The following is a 20591-nucleotide window of genomic DNA, read 5'->3' as shown; positions in this document are numbered from 1 at the left end:
ATACACTATACACCACAGTACAGAGAGAGGACTATACACTATACACTACAGTAGAGAGAGAGGACTATACACTATTCACTACAGTAGAGAGAGTGGACTGTACACTACAGTAGAGAGAGTGGACTATACACTATACACTACAGTAGAGAGAGTGGACTATACACTATACACTACAGTAGAGAGAGTGGACTGTACACTACAGTAGAGAGAGGACTATACACTATACACTACAGTAGAGAGAGTGGACTATACACTATACACTACAGTAGAGAGAGTGGACTGTACACTACAGTAGAGAGAGGACTATACACTATACACTACAGTAGAGAGAGTGGACTATACACTATACACTACAGTAGAGAGAGTGGACTGTACACTACAGTAGAGAGAGGACTATACACTATACACTACAGTAGAGAGAGTGGACTATACACTATACACTACAGTAGAGAGAGGACAATAAACTATACACTACAGTAGAGAAAGGACTATACACTATACACTACAGTAGAGAGAGTGGACTGTACACTACAGTAGAGAGAGGACTATACACTATACACTACAGTAGAGAGAGTGGACTGTACACTACAGTAGAGAGAGGACTATTCACTATTCACTACAGTAGAGAGAGTGGACTATACACTATTCACTACAGTAGAGAGAGTGGACTGTACACTACAGTAGAGAGAGTGGACTATACACTATACACTACAGTAGAGAGAGTGGACTGTACACTACAGTAGAGAGAGGGGACTGTACACTACAGTAAGAGAGTGGACTGTACACTATACACTACAATAGAGAGAGTGAACTATACACTATACACTACAGTAGAGAGAGTGGAATGTTCACTACAGTAGAGAGAGTGGACTACCCACTATACACTACAGTAGAGAGAGTGGACTGTACACTATTCACTACAGTAGAGAGAGTGGACTATACACTATACACTATACACCCCATTAGAGAGAGAGGACTATACACTAAACACTACAGTAGAGAGAGAGGACTATACACTATTCACTACAGTAGAGAGATTGGACTATACAATATTCACTACAGTAGAGAGAGTGGACTGTACACTATACACTACAGTACAGAGAGGACTATATACTATTCACTACAGTAGAGAGTGGACTATATACTATTCACTACAGTAGAGAGAGTGGTCTGTACACTACAGTAGAGAGAGTGGACTATGCACTATTCACTACAGTAGAGAGAGTGGACTGTACACTAAAGTAGTGAGAGGACTATACACTATACACTACAATAGAGAGAGTGAACTATACACTATACACTACAGTAGAGAGAGTGGACTATACACTATACACTACAGTAGAGAGAGTGGACTATACACTATACACTACAGTAGAGAGAGTGGACTGTACACTATTCACTACAGTAGAGAGAGTGGACTGAAAACTACAGTAGAGAGAGGACTATACACTATACACTACAGTAGAGAGAGTGGACTATACACTATACACTACAGTAGAGAGAGTGGACTGTACACTACAGAACAGAGAGGACTATACACTATACACTACAGTAGAGAGAGTGGACTATAAACTATACACTACAGTAGAGAGAGTGGACTATACACTATACACTACAGTAGAGAGAGAGGACTATACACTATACACTACAGTTGGGAGAGTGGACTATACACTATACACTACAGTAGAGAGAGTGGACTATACACTATACACTACAGTAGAGAGAGTGGACTATACACTATACACTATACACCACAGTAGAGAGAGTGGACTATACACTATTCACTACAGTAGAGAGAGTGGACTATACACTACACAGTACAGTAGAGAGAGTGGTCTTTACACTATACACTACAGTAGAGAGAGTGGACTATACACTACACACTACAGTAGAGAGAGTGGACTATACACTATTCACTACAGTAGAGAGAGTGGACTATACACTACACACTACAGTAGAGAGAGTGGTCTTTACACTATACACTACAGTAGAGAGAGAGGACTATACACTATACACCACAGTAGAGAGAGTGGACTATACACTATTCACTACAGTAGAGAGAGTGGATTATACACTATTCACTACAGTAGAGAGAGTGGACTATACACTATACACTACAGTAGAGAGAGTGGAATATACACTATACACTACAGTAGAGAGAGTGGACTGTACACTATTCACTACAGTAGAGAGAGTGGACTGAAAACTACAGTAGAGAGAGGACTATACACTATACACTACAGTAGAGAGAGTGGACTATACACTATACACTACAGTAGAGAGAGTGGACTGTACACTACAGAACAGAGAGGACTATACACTATACACTACAGTAGAGAGAGTGGACTATAAACTATACACTACAGTAGAGAGAGTGGACTATACACTATACACTACAGTAGAGAGAGAGGACAATACACCATACACTACAATAGAGAGAGTGAACTATACACTATACACTACCGTAGAGAGAGTGGACTATACACTATACACTATAGTAGAGAGAGTGGACTATACACTATACACTACAGTAGAGAGAGTGGACTATACACTATACACTATACACCACAGTAGAGAGAGTGGACTATACACTATTCACTACAGTAGAGAGAGTGGACTATACACTACACACTACAGTAGAGAGAGTGGTCTTTACACTATACACTACAGTAGAGAGAGTGGACTATACACTATACACTAAACACCACAGTAGAGAGAGAGGACTACACAGTATACAATACAGTAGAGAGATTGGTCTATACACTATACACTATACACCACAGTAGAGAGAGTGGACTGTACACTATACACTACAGTAGAGAGAGTGGACTATACACTATACACTACAGTAGAGAGAGAGAGAGGACTATACACTATACAGTACAGTAGAGAGAGTGGACTACACACTATACACCACAGTAGAGAGTGGACTATACACTAATCACTAGAGTAGAAAGAGAGGACTATACACTATACACCCCAGTAGAGAGAGAGGACTATACACTAAACACTACAGTAGAGAGAGAGGACTATACACTATTCACTACAGTAGAGAGATTGGACTATACAATATTCACTACAGTAGACAGTGGACTATATACTATTCACTACAGTAGAGAGAGTGGACTATGCACTATTCACTACAGTAGAGAGAGAGGACTATACACTATACACTACAGTAGAGAGAGGACTATAAACTGTACACTACAGTAGAGAGAGGACTATACACTATACACTACAGTGAGAGAGAGAGGACAATACACCATACACTACAATAGAGAGAGTGAACTATACACTATACACTACAGTAGAGAGAGTGGACTACACACTATACACTACAGTAGAGAGAGAGGACTATACACTATACACTATACACCACAGTAGAGAGAGAGGACTATACACTATACACTACAGTAGAGAGAGTGGAGTACACAGTATACACCACAGCAGAGAGAGTGGACTATACACTAATCACTACAGTAGAGAGAGTGGACTGTACACTACAGAACAGAGAGGACTATACACTATACACTACAGTAGAGAGAGTGGACTATAAACTATACACTACAGTAGAGAGAGTGGACTATACACTATACACTACAGTAGAGAGAGAGGACAATACACCATACACTACAATAGAGAGAGTGAACTATACACTATACACTACCGTAGAGAGAGTGGACTATACACTATACACTACAGTAGAGAGAGTGGACTATACACTATACACTACAGTAGAGAGAGTGGACTATACACTATACACTATACACCACAGTAGAGAGAGTGGACTATACACTATTCACTACAGTAGAGAGAGTGGACTATACACTACACACTACAGTAGAGAGAGTGGTCTTTACACTATACACTACAGTAGAGAGAGTGGACTATACACTATTCACTACAGTAGAGAGAGTGGACTATACACTACACACTACAGTAGAGAGAGTGGACTGTACACTACAGTAGAGAGAGTGGACTGTACACTACAGTAGAGAGAGTGGACTGTACACTATTCACTACAGTAGAGAGAGTGGACTGAAAACTACAGTAGAGAGAGGACTATACACTATACACTACAGTAGAGAGAGTGAACTATACACTATACACTACAATAGAGAGAGCAGACTAGACACTATACAGTAGAGAGAGAGGACTATACACTATACACTAAACACCACAGTAGAGAGAGAGGACTACACAGTATACAATACAGTAGAGAGATTGGTCTATACACTATACACTATACACCACAGTAGAGAGAGTGGACTGTACACTATACACTACAGTAGAGAGAGTGGACTATACACTATACACTACAGTAGAGAGAGAGAGAGGACTATACACTATACAGTACAGTAGAGAGAGTGGACTACACACTATACACCACAGTAGAGAGTGGACTATACACTAATCACTAGAGTAGAAAGAGAGGACTATACACTATACACCCCAGTAGAGAGAGAGGACTATACACTAAACACTACAGTAGAGAGAGAGGACTATACACTATTCACTACAGTAGAGAGATTGGACTATACAATATTCACTACAGTAGACAGTGGACTATATACTATTCACTACAGTAGAGAGAGTGGACTATGCACTATTCACTACAGTAGAGAGAGAGGACTATACACTATACACTACAGTAGAGAGAGGACTATAAACTGTACACTACAGTAGAGAGAGGACTATACACTATACACTACAGTAGAGAGAGAGGACAATACACCATACACTACAATAGAGAGAGTGAACTATACACTATACACTACAGTAGAGAGAGTGGACTACACACTATACACTACAGTAGAGAGAGAGGACTATACACTATACACTATACACCACAGTAGAGAGAGAGGACTATACACTATACACTACAGTAGAGAGAGTGGAGTACACAGTATACACCACAGCAGAGAGAGTGGACTATACACTAATCACTACAGTAGAGAGAGTGGACTGTACACTACAGAACAGAGAGGACTATACACTATACACTACAGTAGAGAGAGTGGACTATAAACTATACACTACAGTAGAGAGAGTGGACTATACACTATACACTACAGTAGAGAGAGAGGACAATACACCATACACTACAATAGAGAGAGTGAACTATACACTATACACTACCGTAGAGAGAGTGGACTATACACTATACACTACAGTAGAGAGAGTGGACTATACACTATACACTACAGTAGAGAGAGTGGACTATACACTATACACTATACACCACAGTAGAGAGAGTGGACTATACACTATTCACTACAGTAGAGAGAGTGGACTATACACTACACACTACAGTAGAGAGAGTGGTCTTTACACTATACACTACAGTAGAGAGAGTGGACTATACACTATTCACTACAGTAGAGAGAGTGGACTATACACTACACACTACAGTAGAGAGAGTGGACTGTACACTACAGTAGAGAGAGTGGACTGTACACTACAGTAGAGAGAGTGGACTGTACACTATTCACTACAGTAGAGAGAGTGGACTGAAAACTACAGTAGAGAGAGGACTATACACTATACACTACAGTAGAGAGAGTGAACTATACACTATACACTACAATAGAGAGAGTGAACTATACACTATACACTACAGTAGAGAGAGCAGACTAGACACTATACAGTAGAGAGAGAGGACTATACACTATACACTAAACACCACAGTAGAGAGAGAGGACTACACAGTATACAATACAGTAGAGAGATTGGTCTATACACTATACACTATACACCACAGTAGAGAGAGTGGACTGTACACTATACACTACAGTAGAGAGAGTGGACTATACACTATACACTACAGTAGAGAGAGAGAGAGGACTATACACTATACAGTACAGTAGAGAGAGTGGACTACACACTATACACCACAGTAGAGAGTGGACTATACACTAATCACTAGAGTAGAAAGAGAGGACTATACACTATACACCCCAGTAGAGAGAGAGGACTATACACTAAACACTACAGTAGAGAGAGAGGACTATACACTATTCACTACAGTAGAGAGATTGGACTATACAATATTCACTACAGTAGACAGTGGACTATATACTATTCACTACAGTAGAGAGAGTGGACTATGCACTATTCACTACAGTAGAGAGAGAGGACTATACACTATACACTACAGTAGAGAGAGGACTATAAACTGTACACTACAGTAGAGAGAGGACTATACACTATACACTACAGTAGAGAGAGAGGACAATACACCATACACTACAATAGAGAGAGTGAACTATACACTATACACTACAGTAGAGAGAGTGGACTACACACTATACACTACAGTAGAGAGAGAGGACTATACACTATACACTATACACCACAGTAGAGAGAGAGGACTATACACTATACACTACAGTAGAGAGAGTGGAGTACACAGTATACACCACAGCAGAGAGAGTGGACTATACACTAATCACTACAGTAGAGAGAGAGTACTATACACTATACACCACAGTACAGAGAGAGGACTATACACTATACACTACAGTAGAGAGAGAGGACTATACACTATTCACTACAGTAGAGAGAGTTGACTGAATACTACAGTAGAGAGAGTGGACTGTACACTACAGTAGAGAGAGTGGACTATACACTAATCACTACAGTAGAGAGAGAGTACTATACACTATACACCACAGTACAGAGAGAGGACTATACACTATACACTACAGTAGAGAGAGAGGACTATACACTATTCACTACAGTAGAGAGAGTGGACTGTACACTACAGTAGAGAGAGTGGACTATACACTATACACTACAGTAGAGAGAGTGGACTATACACTATACACTACAGTAGAGAGAGTGGACTGTACACTACAGTAGAGAGAGGACTATACACTATACACTACAGTAGAGAGAGTGGACTATACACTATACACTACAGTAGAGAGAGTGGACTGTACACTACAGTAGAGAGAGGACTATACACTATACACTACAGTAGAGAGAGTGGACTATACACTATACACTACAGTAGAGAGAGTGGACTGTACACTACAGTAGAGAGAGGACTATACACTATACACTACAGTAGAGAGAGTGGACTATACACTATACACTACAGTAGAGAAAGGACTATACACTATACACTACAGTAGAGAGAGTGGACTGTACACTACAGTAGAGAGAGGACTATACACTATACACTACAGTAGAGAGAGTGGACTGTACACTACAGTAGAGAGAGGACTATAAACTATACACTACAGTAGAGAGTGGACTATTCACTATTCACTACAGTAGAGAGAGTGGACTATACACTATTCACTACAGTAGAGAGAGTGGACTGTACACTACAGTAGAGAGAGTGGACTATACACTATACACTACAGTAGAGAGAGTGGACTGTACACTACAGTAGAGAGAGGACAATAAACTATACACTACAGTAGAGAAAGGACTATACACTATACACTACAGTAGAGAGAGTGGACTGTACACTACAGTAGAGAGAGGACTATACACTATACACTACAGTAGAGAGAGTGGACTGTACACTACAGTAGAGAGAGGACTATACACTATACACTACAGTAGAGAGTGGACTATACACTACAGTAGAGAGAGGGGACTGTACACTACAGTAAGAGAGTGGACTGTACACTACAGTAGAGAGAGGGGACTGTACACTACAGTAAGAGAGTGGACTGTACAATATACACTACAATAGAGAGAGTGAACTATACACTATACACTACAGTAGAGAGAGAGGACTATACACTATACACTATACACTACAGTAGAGAGAGTGGAATGTTCACTACAGTAGAGAGAGTGGACTACCCACTATACACTACAGTAGAGAGAGTGGACTGTACACTATTCACTACAGTAGAGAGAGTGGACTATACACTATACACTATACACCCCATTAGAGAGAGAGGACTATACACTAAACACTACAGTAGAGAGAGAGGACTATACACTATTCACTACAGTAGAGAGATTGGACTATACAATATTCACTACAGTAGAGAGAGTGGACTGTACACTATACACTACAGTACAGAGAGGACTATATACTATTCACTACAGTAGAGAGTGGACTATATACTATTCACTACAGTAGAGAGAGTGGTCTGTACACTACAGTAGAGAGAGTGGACTATGCACTATTCACTACAGTAGAGAGAGTGGACTGTACACTAAAGTAGTGAGAGGACTATACACTATACACTACAGTAGAGAGAGTGGACTATACACTATACACTACAGTAGAGAGAGTGGACTATACACTATACACTACAGTAGAGAGAGTGGACTGTACACTATACACTACAGTAGAGAGAGTGGACTAAAACTACAGTAGAGAAGGACTATACACTATACACTACAGTAGAGAGAGTGACTACACATACACTACAGTAGAGAGAGTGGACAAACACTACAGAAGAGAGAGTGGACTATACACTATACATAAGCACTACAGTAGAGAGAGTGGACTGAAAACTACAGTAGAGAGATGGACTATACACTATACACTACAGTAGAGAGAGTGGACTATACACTATACACTACAGTAGAGAGAGTGGACTGTAACTACAGAACAGAGAGGACTATACACTATACACTACAGTAGAGAGAGTGGACTATACACTATACACTACAGTAGAGAGAGTGGACTATACACTATACACTACAGTAGAGAGAGAGGACTATACACTATACACTACAGTTGAGAGAGTGGACTATACACTATACACTACAGTAGAGAGAGTGGACTATACACTATACACTACAGTAGAGAGAGTGGACTATACACTATACACTACAGTAGAGAGAGTGGACTATACACTACACAGTACAGTGAGAGAGTGGTCTTTACACTATACACTACAGTAGAGAGAGTGGACTATACACTACACACTACAGTAGAGAGAGTGGACTATACACTATTCACTACAGTAGAGAGAGTGGACTATACACTACACACTACAGTAGAGAGAGTGGTCTTTACACTATACACTACAGTAGAGAGAGAGGACTATACACTATACACTACAGTAGAGAGAGTGGACTATAAACTATACACTACAGTAGAGAGAGTGGACTATACACTATACACTACAGTAGAGAGAGAGGACAATACACCATACACTACAATAGAGAGAGTGAACTATACACTATACACTACCGTAGAGAGAGTGGACTATACACTATACACTACAGTAGAGAGAGTGGACTATACACTATACACTACAGTAGAGAGAGTGGACTATACACTATACACTATACACCACAGTAGAGAGAGTGGACTATACACTATTCACTACAGTAGAGAGAGTGGACTATACACTACACACTACAGTAGAGAGAGTGGTCTTTACACTATACACTACAGTAGAGAGAGTGGACTATACACTATTCACTACAGTAGAGAGAGTGGACTATACACTACACACTACAGTAGAGAGAGTGGTCTTTACACTATACACTACAGTGAGAGAGAGGACTATACACTATACACCACAGTAGAGAGAGTGGACTATACACTATACACTACAGTAGAGAGAGTGGACTATACACTATTCACTACAGTAGAGAGAGTGCACTGTACACTATTCACTACAGTAGAGAGAGTGGACTGTACACTACAGTAGAGAGAGTGGACTGTACACTACAGTAGAGAGAGTGGACTGTACACTATTCACTACAGTAGAGAGAGTGGACTGAAAACTACAGTAGAGAGAGGACTATACACTATACACTACAGTAGAGAGAGGACTATACACTATACACTACAATAGAGAGAGTGAACTATACACTATACACTACAGTAGAGAGAGTGGACTATACACTATACACTACAGTAGAGAGAGAGGACTATACACTATACACTATACACCACAGTAGAGAGAGAGGACTACACAGTATACAATACAGTAGAGAGTGGTCTATACACTATACACTATACACCACAGTAGAGAGAGTGGACTGTACACTATACACTACAGTAGAGAGACGACTATACACTATACACTACAGTAGAGAGTGGACTATACACTATTCACTAGAGTAGAAAGAGAGGACTATACACTATACACTATACACCCCAGTAGAGAGAGAGGACTATACACTAAACACTACAGTGTAGAGAGAGGACTATACACTATTCACTACAGTAGAGAGTGGACTATATACTATTCACTACAGAAGAGAGAGTGGACTGTACACTACAGTAGAGAGAGTGGACTATGCACTATTCACTACAGTAGAGAGAGAGGACTATACACTATACACTACAGTAGAGAGAGGACTATAAACTGTACACTACAGTAGAGAGAGGACTATACACTATACACTACAGTAGAGAGAGAGGACAATACACCATACACTACAATAGAGAGAGTCAACTATACACTATACACTACAGTAGAGAGAGTGGACTACACACTATACACTACAGTAGAGAGAGAGGACTATACACTATACACTATACACCACAGTAGAGAGAGAGGACTATACACTATACACTACAGTAGAGAGAGTGGAGTACACAGTATACACCACAGCAGAGAGAGTGGACTATACACTAATCACTACAGTAGAGAGAGAGTACTATACACTATACACCACAGTACAGAGAGAGGACTATACACTATACACTACAGTAGAGAGAGAGGACTGTACACTACAGTAGAGAGAGTGGACTTTACACCATACACAATACACTACAGTAGTGAGAGGACTATACACTATACACTACAGTAGAGAGAGTGGACTGTACACTACAGTAGAGAGAGGACTATAAACTATACACTACAGTAGAGAGTGGACTATACACTATTCACTACAGTAGAGAGAGTGGACTGTACACTACAGTAGAGAGAGGACAATAAACTATACACTACAGTAGAGAAAGGACTATACACTATACACTACAGTAGAGAGAGTGGACTGTACACTGCAGTAGAGAGAGGACTATAAACTATACACTACAGTAGAGAGAGTAGACTATTCACTATACACTACAGTAGAGAGAGTGGACCATACACTATTCACTACAGTAGAGAGAGTGGACTGTACACGACAGTAGAGAGAGGGGACTGTACACTACAGTAAGAGAGTGGACTGTACACTATACACTACAATAGAGAGAGTGAACTATACACTATACACTACAGTAGAGAGAGTGGACTATACACTATACACTACAGGATACATACAGTAGAGAGAGTGGACTGTACACTACAGTAGAGAGAGTGGACTGTACACTATTCACTACAGTAGAGAGAGTGGACTATACACTATACACTATACACCCCAGTAGAGAGAGAGGACTATACACTAAACACTACAGTAGAGAGAGGGGACTATACACTATTCACTACAGTAGAGAGATTGGACTATACAATATTCACTACAGTAGAGAGTGGACTATATACTATTCACTACAGTAGAGAGAGTGGACTGTACACTACAGTGAGAGAGTGGACTGTACACTATTCACTACAGTAGAGAGAGTGGACTGTACACTATACACTACAGTACAGAGAGGACTATATACTATTCACTACAGTAGAGAGTGGACTATATACTATTCACTACAGTAGACAGAGTGGTCTGTACACCACAGTAGAGAGAGTGGACTATGCACTATTCACTACAGTAGAGAGAGTGGACTGTACACTAAAGTAGTGAGAGGACTATACACTATACACTACAATAGAGAGAGTGAACTATACACTATACACTACAGTAGAGAGAGTGGACTATACACTATACACTACAGTAGAGAGAGTGGACTATACACTATACACTACAGTAGAGAGAGTGGACTGTACACTATTCACTACAGTAGAGAGAGTGGACTGAAAACTACAGTAGAGAGAGGACTATACACTATACACTACAGTAGAGAGAGTGGACTATACACTATACACTACAGTAGAGAGAGTGGACTGTACACTACAGAACAGAGAGGACTATACACTATACACTACAGTAGAGAGAGTGGACTATAAACTATACACTACAGTAGAGAGAGTGGACTATACACTATACACTACAGTAGAGAGAGTGGACTATACACTATACACTATACACCACAGTAGAGAGAGTGGACTATACACTATTCACTACAGTAGAGTACAGTATCGGCCTTCCCTGTAGCTCAGTTGGTAGAGCATGGTGTTTGCAACGCCAGGGTTGTGGGTTCGATTCCCACGGGGGCCAGCACAGAAAAAACAAAAATGTATAAAATTGTATGAAATGTATGCATTCGCTACTGTAAGTCGCTCTGGATAAGAGCGTCTGCAAAAATGACTAAAATGTAGAGAGAGTGGACTATACACTACACACTACAGTAGAGAGAGTGGTCTTTACACTATACACTACATTAGAGAGAGTGGACTATACACTATTCACTACAGTAGAGAGAGTGGACTATACACTACACACTACAGTAGAGAGAGTGGTCTTTACACTATACACTACAGTAGAGAGAGTGGACTATACACTATTCACTACAGTAGAGAGAGTGGACTATACACTACACACTACAGTAGAGAGAGTGGTCTTTACACTATACACTACAGTAGAGAGAGAGGACTATACACTATACACCACAGTAGAGAGAGTGGACTATACACTATTCACTACAGTAGAGAGAGTGGACTATACACTATTCACTACAGTAGAGAGAGTGGACTATACACTATACACTACAGTAAGAGAGAGTGGACTATACACTATACACTACAGTAGAGAGAGTGGACTGTACACTGTTCACTACAGTAGAGAGAGTGGACTGAAAACTACAGTAGAGAGAGGACTATACACTATACACTACAGTAGAGAGAGTGGACTATACACTATACACTACAGTAGAGAGAGTGGACTGTACACTACAGTAGAGAGAGGACTATACACTATACACTACAGTAGAGAGAGTGGACTGTACACTACAGTAGAGAGAGGACTATACACTATACACTACAGTAGAGAGAGTGGACTATTCACTATACACTACAGTAGAGAGAGTGGACTGTACACTGCAGTAGAGAGAGGACTATAAACTATACACTACAGTAGAGAGTGGACTATACACTATTCACTACAGTAGAGAGAGTGGACTGTACACTACAGTAGAGAGAGGGGACTGTACACTACAGTAAGAGAGTGGACTGTACACTATACACTACAATAGAGAGAGTGAACTATACACTATAGACTACAGTAGAGAGAGTGGACTATACACTATACACTACAGTAGAGAGAGTGGACTATACACTATACACTACAGTAGAGAGAGAGGACTATACACTATACACTATACACTACAGTAGAGAGAGTGGAATGTTCACTACAGTAGAGAGAGTGGACTACCCACTATACACTACAGTAGAGAGAGTGGACTGTACACTATTCACTACAGTAGAGAGAGTGGACTATACACTATACACTATACACCCCAGTAGAGAGAGAGGACTATACACTAAACACTACAGTAGAGAGAGAGGACTATACACTATTCACTACAGTAGAGAGATTGGACTATACAATATTCACTACAGTAGAGAGTGGACTATATACTATTCACTACAGTAGAGAGAGTGGACTGTACACTACAGTAGAGAGAGTGGACTGTACACTATTCACTACAGTAGAGAGAGTGGACTGTACAATATACACTACAGTACAGAGAGGACTATATACTATTCACTACAGTAGAGAGTGGACTATATACTATTCACTACAGTAGAGAGAGTGGTCTGTACACTACAGTAGAGAGAGTGGACTATGCACTATTCACTACAGTAGAGAGAGTGGACTGTACACTAAAGTAGTGAGAGGACTATACACTATACACTACAATAGAGAGAGTGAACTATACACTATACACTACAGTAGAGAGAGTGGACTATACACTATACACTACAGTAGAGAGAGTGGACTATACACTATACACTACAGTAGAGAGAGTGGACTGTACACTATTCACTACAGTAGAGAGAGTGGACTGAAAACTACAGTAGAGAGAGGACTATACACTACACACTACAGTAGAGAGAGTGGACTATACACTATACACTACAGTAGAGAGAGTGGACTGTACACTACAGAACAGAGAGGACTATACACTATACACTACAGTGAGAGAGAGTGGACTATAAACTATACACTACAGTAGAGAGAGTGGACTATACACTATACACTACAGTAGAGAGAGAGGACAATACACCATACACTACAATAGAGAGAGTGAACTATACACTATACACTACAGTAGGGAGAGTGGACTATACACTATACACTACAGTAGAGAGAGTGGACTATACACTATACACTACAGTAGAGAGAGTGGACTATACACTATACACTATACACCACAGTAGAGAGAGTGGACTATACACTATACACTACAGTAGAGAGAGTGGACTATACACTATACACTATACACCACAGTAGAGAGAGTGGACTATACACTATTCACTACAGTAGAGAGAGTGGACTATACACTACACACTACAGTAGAGAGAGTGGTCTTTACACTATACACTACAGTAGAGAGAGTGGACTATACACTATTCACTACAGTAGAGAGAGTGGACTATACACTACACACTACAGTAGAGAGAGTGGTCTTTACACTATACACTACAGTAGAGAGAGTGGACTATACACTATTCACTACAGTAGAGAGAGTGGACTATACACTATACACTACAGTAGAGAGAGTGGACTATACACTATACACTACAGTAGAGAGAGTGGACTGTGCACTATTACCTACAGTGAGAGAGTGGACTGAAAACTACAGTAGAGAGAGGACTATACACTATACACTACAGTGAGAGAGTGGACTATACACTATACACTACAGTAGAGAGAGTGGACTGTACACTACAGTAGAGAGAGGACTATACACTATACACTACAGTAGAGAGAGTGGACTGTACACTACAGTAGAGAGAGGACTATACACTATACACTACAGTAGAGAGAGTGGACTATTCACTATACACTACACTAGAGAGAGTGGACTGTACACTGCAGTAGAGAGAGGACTATAAACTATACACTACAGTAGAGAGTGGACTATACACTATTCACTACAGTAGAGAGAGTGGACTGTACACTACAGTAGAGAGAGGGGACTGTACACTACAGTAAAGAGTGGACTGTACACTATACACTACAATAGAGAGAGTGAACTATACACTATACACTACAGTAGAGAGAGTGGACTATACACTATACACTACAGTAGAGAGAGGGACTATACACTATACACTATACACTACAGTAGAGAGAGTGGAATGTTCACTACAGTAGAGAGAGAGTGGACTACCCACTATACACTACAGTAGAGAGAGTGGACTATACACTATTCACTACAGTAGAGAGATTGGACTATGCAATATTCACTACAGTAGAGAGTGGACTATATACTATTCACTACAGTAGAGAGAGTGGACTGTACACTACAGTAGAGAGAGTGGACTGTACACTATTCACTACAGTAGAGAGAGTGGACTGTACACTATACACTACAGTACAGAGAGGACTATATACTATTCACTACAGTAGAGAGTGGACTATATACTATTCACTACAGTAGAGAGAGTGGTCTGTACACTACAGTAGAGGAGTGGACTATGCACTATTCACTACAGTAGAGAGAGTGGACTGTACACTAAAAGTAGTGAGAGGACTATACACTATACACTACAATAGAGAGAGTGAACTATACACTATACACTACAGTGGAGAGTGGACTATACACTATACACTACAGTAGAGAGAGTGGACTATACACTATACACTACAGTAGAGAGAGTGGACTGTACACTATTCACTACAGTAGAGAGAGTGGACTGAAAACTACAGTAGAGAGGACTATACACTATACACTACAGTAGAGAGAGTGGACTATACACTATACACTACAGTAGAGAGAGTGGACTGTACACTACAGAACAGAGAGGACTATACACTATACACTACAGATAGAGAGTGGACTATAAACTATACACTACAGTAGAGAGAGTGGACTATACACTATACAATACAGTAGAGAGAGGACAATACACCATACACTACAATAGAGAGAGTGAACTATACACTATACACTACAGTAGAGAGAGTGGACTATACACTATACACTACAGTAGAGAGAGTGGACTATACACTATACACTATACACTACAGTGAGAGAGTGGACTATACACTATTCACTACAGTAGGAGAGAGTGGACTATACACTACACACTACAGTGAGAGCGTGGTCTTTACACTATACACTACAGTAGAGAGAGGACTATACACTATACACTACAGTAGAGAGAGTGGACTATACACTATTCACTACAGTAGAGAGAGTGGACTATACACTATTCACTACAGTAGAGAGAGTGGACTGAAACACTACAGTAGAGAGAGTGGACTGTACACTATACACTACAGTAGAGAGAGTGGACTATACACTATACACTAAAGTGAGAGAGTGGACTGTGCACTATACACTACAGTAGAGAGAGTGGCACTATACATACAGTAGAGAGAGTGGACTGTACACTGTAGAGAGGACTATACACTACAGGTAGAGAGAGTGGACTGTACACTGCAGTAGAGAGAGGACTATAAACTATACACTACAGGAGAGAGTGGACTATACACTATCACTACAGTAGAGAGTGGAACTGTACACTACAGTAGAGAGAGGGACTGTACACTAAGTAAAGAGGGACTATACACTATTCACTACAGTAGAGAGAGTGGACTGTACACTACTGTAGAGAGAGTGAACTATACACTATACACTACAATAGAGAGAGTGAACTATACACTATACACTACAGTAGAGGAGAGTGGACTGTACACTATACACTACAGTAGAGAGGGAGGACTATACACTATACACTGACAGTGAGAGAGAGTGGAATGTTCACTACAGTGGAGAGAGTGGACTACCCACTATACACTACAGTAGAGAGAGTGGACTGTACACTATTCACTACAGTAGAGAGAGTGGACTATACACTATACACTACAGTAGAGAGGGAGGACTATACACTATTCACTACAGTAGAGATTGGACTATACAATATTCACTACAGTAGAGAGTGGACTATATACTATTCACTACAGTAGAGAGAGTGGACTGTACACTACAGTAGAGAGAGTGGACTGTACACTATTCACTACAGTAGAGAGAGTGGACTGTACAATATACACTACAGTACAGAGAGTACTATATACTATTCACTACAGTAGAGAGTGGACTATATACATTCACTACAGTAGAGAGAGTGGTCTGTACACTACAGTAGAGAGAGTGGACTATGCACTATTCACTACAGTAGAGAGAGTGGACTGTACACTAAAGTAGTGAGAGGACTATACACTATACACTACAATAGAGAGAGTGAACTATACACTATACACTACAGTAGAGAGAGTGGACTATACACTATACACTACAGTAGAGAGAGTGGACTATACACTATACACTACAGTAGAGAGAGTGGACTGTACACTATTCACTACAGTGAGAGAGTGGACTGAAAACTACAGTAGAGAGGACTATACACTATACACTACAGTAGAGAGAGTGGACTATACACTATACACTACAGTAGAGAGTGGACTGTACACTACATAACAGAGAGGACTATACACTATACACTACAGTAGAGAGAGTGGACTATAAACTACAGTAGAGAGAGGGACTATACACTATACACTACAGTAGAGAGAGTGGACTAGACACTATACACTACAGTAGAGAGAGTGGACTGAAAAACTACAGTAGAGAGAGGACTATACACTATACACTACAGTAGAGAGAGTGGACTATACACTATACACTACAGTAGAGAGAGTGGACTGTACACTACAGTAGAGAGGGACTACACACTATACACTACAGTGAGAAAGTGGACGACTCACTACAGTAGAGGGACTATACACTATACACTACAGTAAGAGAGAGTTGACTATTCACTATACACTACAGTGAGAGAGAGAGTGGACTGTACACTGCAGTAGAGAGGACTATAAACTATACACTACAGTAGAGAGGACTATACACTATACACTCATGGTAGAGAGGTGGACTATACACTGTTCACTACAGTAGAGAGAGTGGAGACTTACACTACAGTAGAGAGAGTGGACTGTACACTATACACTACAGTAGAGAGAGTGAACTATACACTATACACTACAGTAGAGAGAGAGGACTATACACTATACACTACAGTAGAGAGAGAGAGACTATACACTATACACTACAGTAGAGAGAGTGGACTATACACTATACACTCAGTGGAGAGAGTGGACTATACACTGTACACTATACACCCAGTAGAGAGAGGGACTATACACTAAACACTACAGTAGAGAGAGAGGACTTACACTATTCACTACAGTAGAGAGATTGGACTATACTATATTCACTACAGTAGAGAGAGTGGACTATACACTATACACTATACACCAGAGAGAGAGGACTATACACTAAACACTACAGTAGAGAGAGAGGACTATACACTATTCACTACAGTAGAGAGAGTGGACTATACAATATTCACTACAGTAGAGAGTGGACTATATACTATTCACTACAGTAGAGAGAGTGGACTGTACACTGTACACTACAGTGAGAGAGTGGACTGTACACTATTCACTACAGTAGAGAGAGTGGACTGTACACTATACACTACAGTAGAGAGAGGACTATACACTATACACTACAGTAGAGAGATGGACTATACAATATTCACTGCAGTGAGAGAGTGGACTATATACTATTCACTACAGTAAGAGAGTGGACTGTACACTGCAGTAGAGAGAGTGGACTGTACATATTCACTACAGTAGAGAGAGTGGACTGTACACTATACACTACAGTAGAGAGGGAGGGACTATACACTATTCACTACAGTAGAGAGATTGGACTATACAATATTCACTACAGTAGAGAGTGGACTATATACTATTCACTTACAGTAGAGAGAGTGGACTGTACACTACTGAGAGAGTGGACTGTACACTATTCACTACAGTAGAGAGAGTGGACGTGTACACTATACACTACAGTAGAGGAGTACTATACTATTCACTACGTAGAGAGGACACTATACACTACAGTAGAGAGAGTGGACTATACTATTCACTACAGTAGAGAGAGTGGACTGTGCACACACTAAAGTAGTGAGAGGACACACTATACACTGCTAGAGAGAGACTGATACACTATACACTACAGTGAGAGAGAGTGGACTATACACTATACACTACAGTAGAGAGAGCTGGACTATACACTATACACTACAGTAGAGAGAGTGGACTGTACACTATTCACTACAGTAGAGAGAGTGGACTATAAACTACAGTAGAGAGGGACTATACACTATACACTACAGTAGAGAGAGTGGACTATACACTATACACTGACAGTAGAGAGTGGACTGCACCTACATAACAGAGAGGACTATACACTATACACTACAGTAGAGAGATGGACTATAAACTACAGTGAGAGAGAGGACTTACACTATACACTACAGTAGAGAGAGTGGCTATACACTATACACTACAGTAGAGAGTGGACTGAAAACTACAGTAGAGAGAGGACTATACACTATACACTACAGTAGAGAGAGTGGACTATACACTATACACTACAGTGAGAGAGTTGGACTGTACACTACAGAGAGAGAGAGGACTATACACTATACACTACAGTAGAGAGAGTGGACTGTACACTACAGTAGAGAGGACTATACACTATACACTACAGTAGAGAGAGTTGACTATTCACTATACACTACAGTGAGAGAGAGATGGACTGTACACTGCAGTAGAGAGAGGACTATAAACTATACACTACAGTAGAGAGAGGACTATACACTATACACTACAGTAGAGAGAGTGGACTATACACTATTCACTACAGTAGAGAGAGTGGACTGTACACTACAGTAGAGAGCACTACAGTAAGAGAGTGGACTGTACACTATACACTACAATAGAGAGAGTGAACTATAAGCACTATACACTACAGTAGAGAGAGTGGACTATACACTATACACTACAGTAGAGAGGACTATACACTATACACTATACACTACAGTAAGAGAGAGTGGAATGTTCACTACAGTAGAGAGAGTGGACTACCCACATATACACTACAGTAGAGAGAGTGGACTATACACTATACACCCCAGTAGAGAGAGAGGGATCTATACACTAAACACTACAGTAGAGAGAGAGGACTATACACTATTCACTACAGTAGAGAGATTGGACTATACAATATTCACTACAGTAGAGAGAGTGGACTATACACTATACACTAAACCCCAGTAGAGAGAGAGGACTATACACTAAACACTACAGTAGAGAGAGAGGACTATACACTATTCACTACAGTAGAGAGATTGGACTATACAATATTCACTACAGTGAGAGTGGACTATACACTATTCACTACAGTAGAGAGAGTGGACTGTACACTACAGTAGAGAGAGTGGACTGTACACTGTTCACTACAGTGAGAGAGAGTGGACAGCACAATATACACTACAGTAAGAGAGGACTATACA

The 20591-nt window shown here is 40.4% G+C and overlaps 1 protein-coding gene and 1 non-coding gene across 2 annotated transcripts in view; one reads left to right on the top strand and one right to left on the bottom strand.

Moving 5' to 3' along the window:
* Positions 1 to 20591, bottom strand: part of LOC106595273 (zinc finger protein basonuclin-2-like) — a 501482-nt gene that overhangs the window by 234331 nt on the left and 246560 nt on the right.
* trnaa-ugc (transfer RNA alanine (anticodon UGC)) lies at positions 12137 to 12213 on the top strand. The gene has a single exon. It is a non-coding gene; the product is annotated as a tRNA-Ala (tRNA).

The sequence above is a fragment of the Salmo salar genome, chromosome ssa08 (genome assembly GCF_905237065.1).
Source record: "Salmo salar chromosome ssa08, Ssal_v3.1, whole genome shotgun sequence".
Classification (NCBI taxonomy): domain Eukaryota; kingdom Metazoa; phylum Chordata; class Actinopteri; order Salmoniformes; family Salmonidae; genus Salmo; species Salmo salar.
Note: the sequence above shows the minus strand (reverse complement) of the source record. Positions and strands in the feature narration are given on the sequence as shown.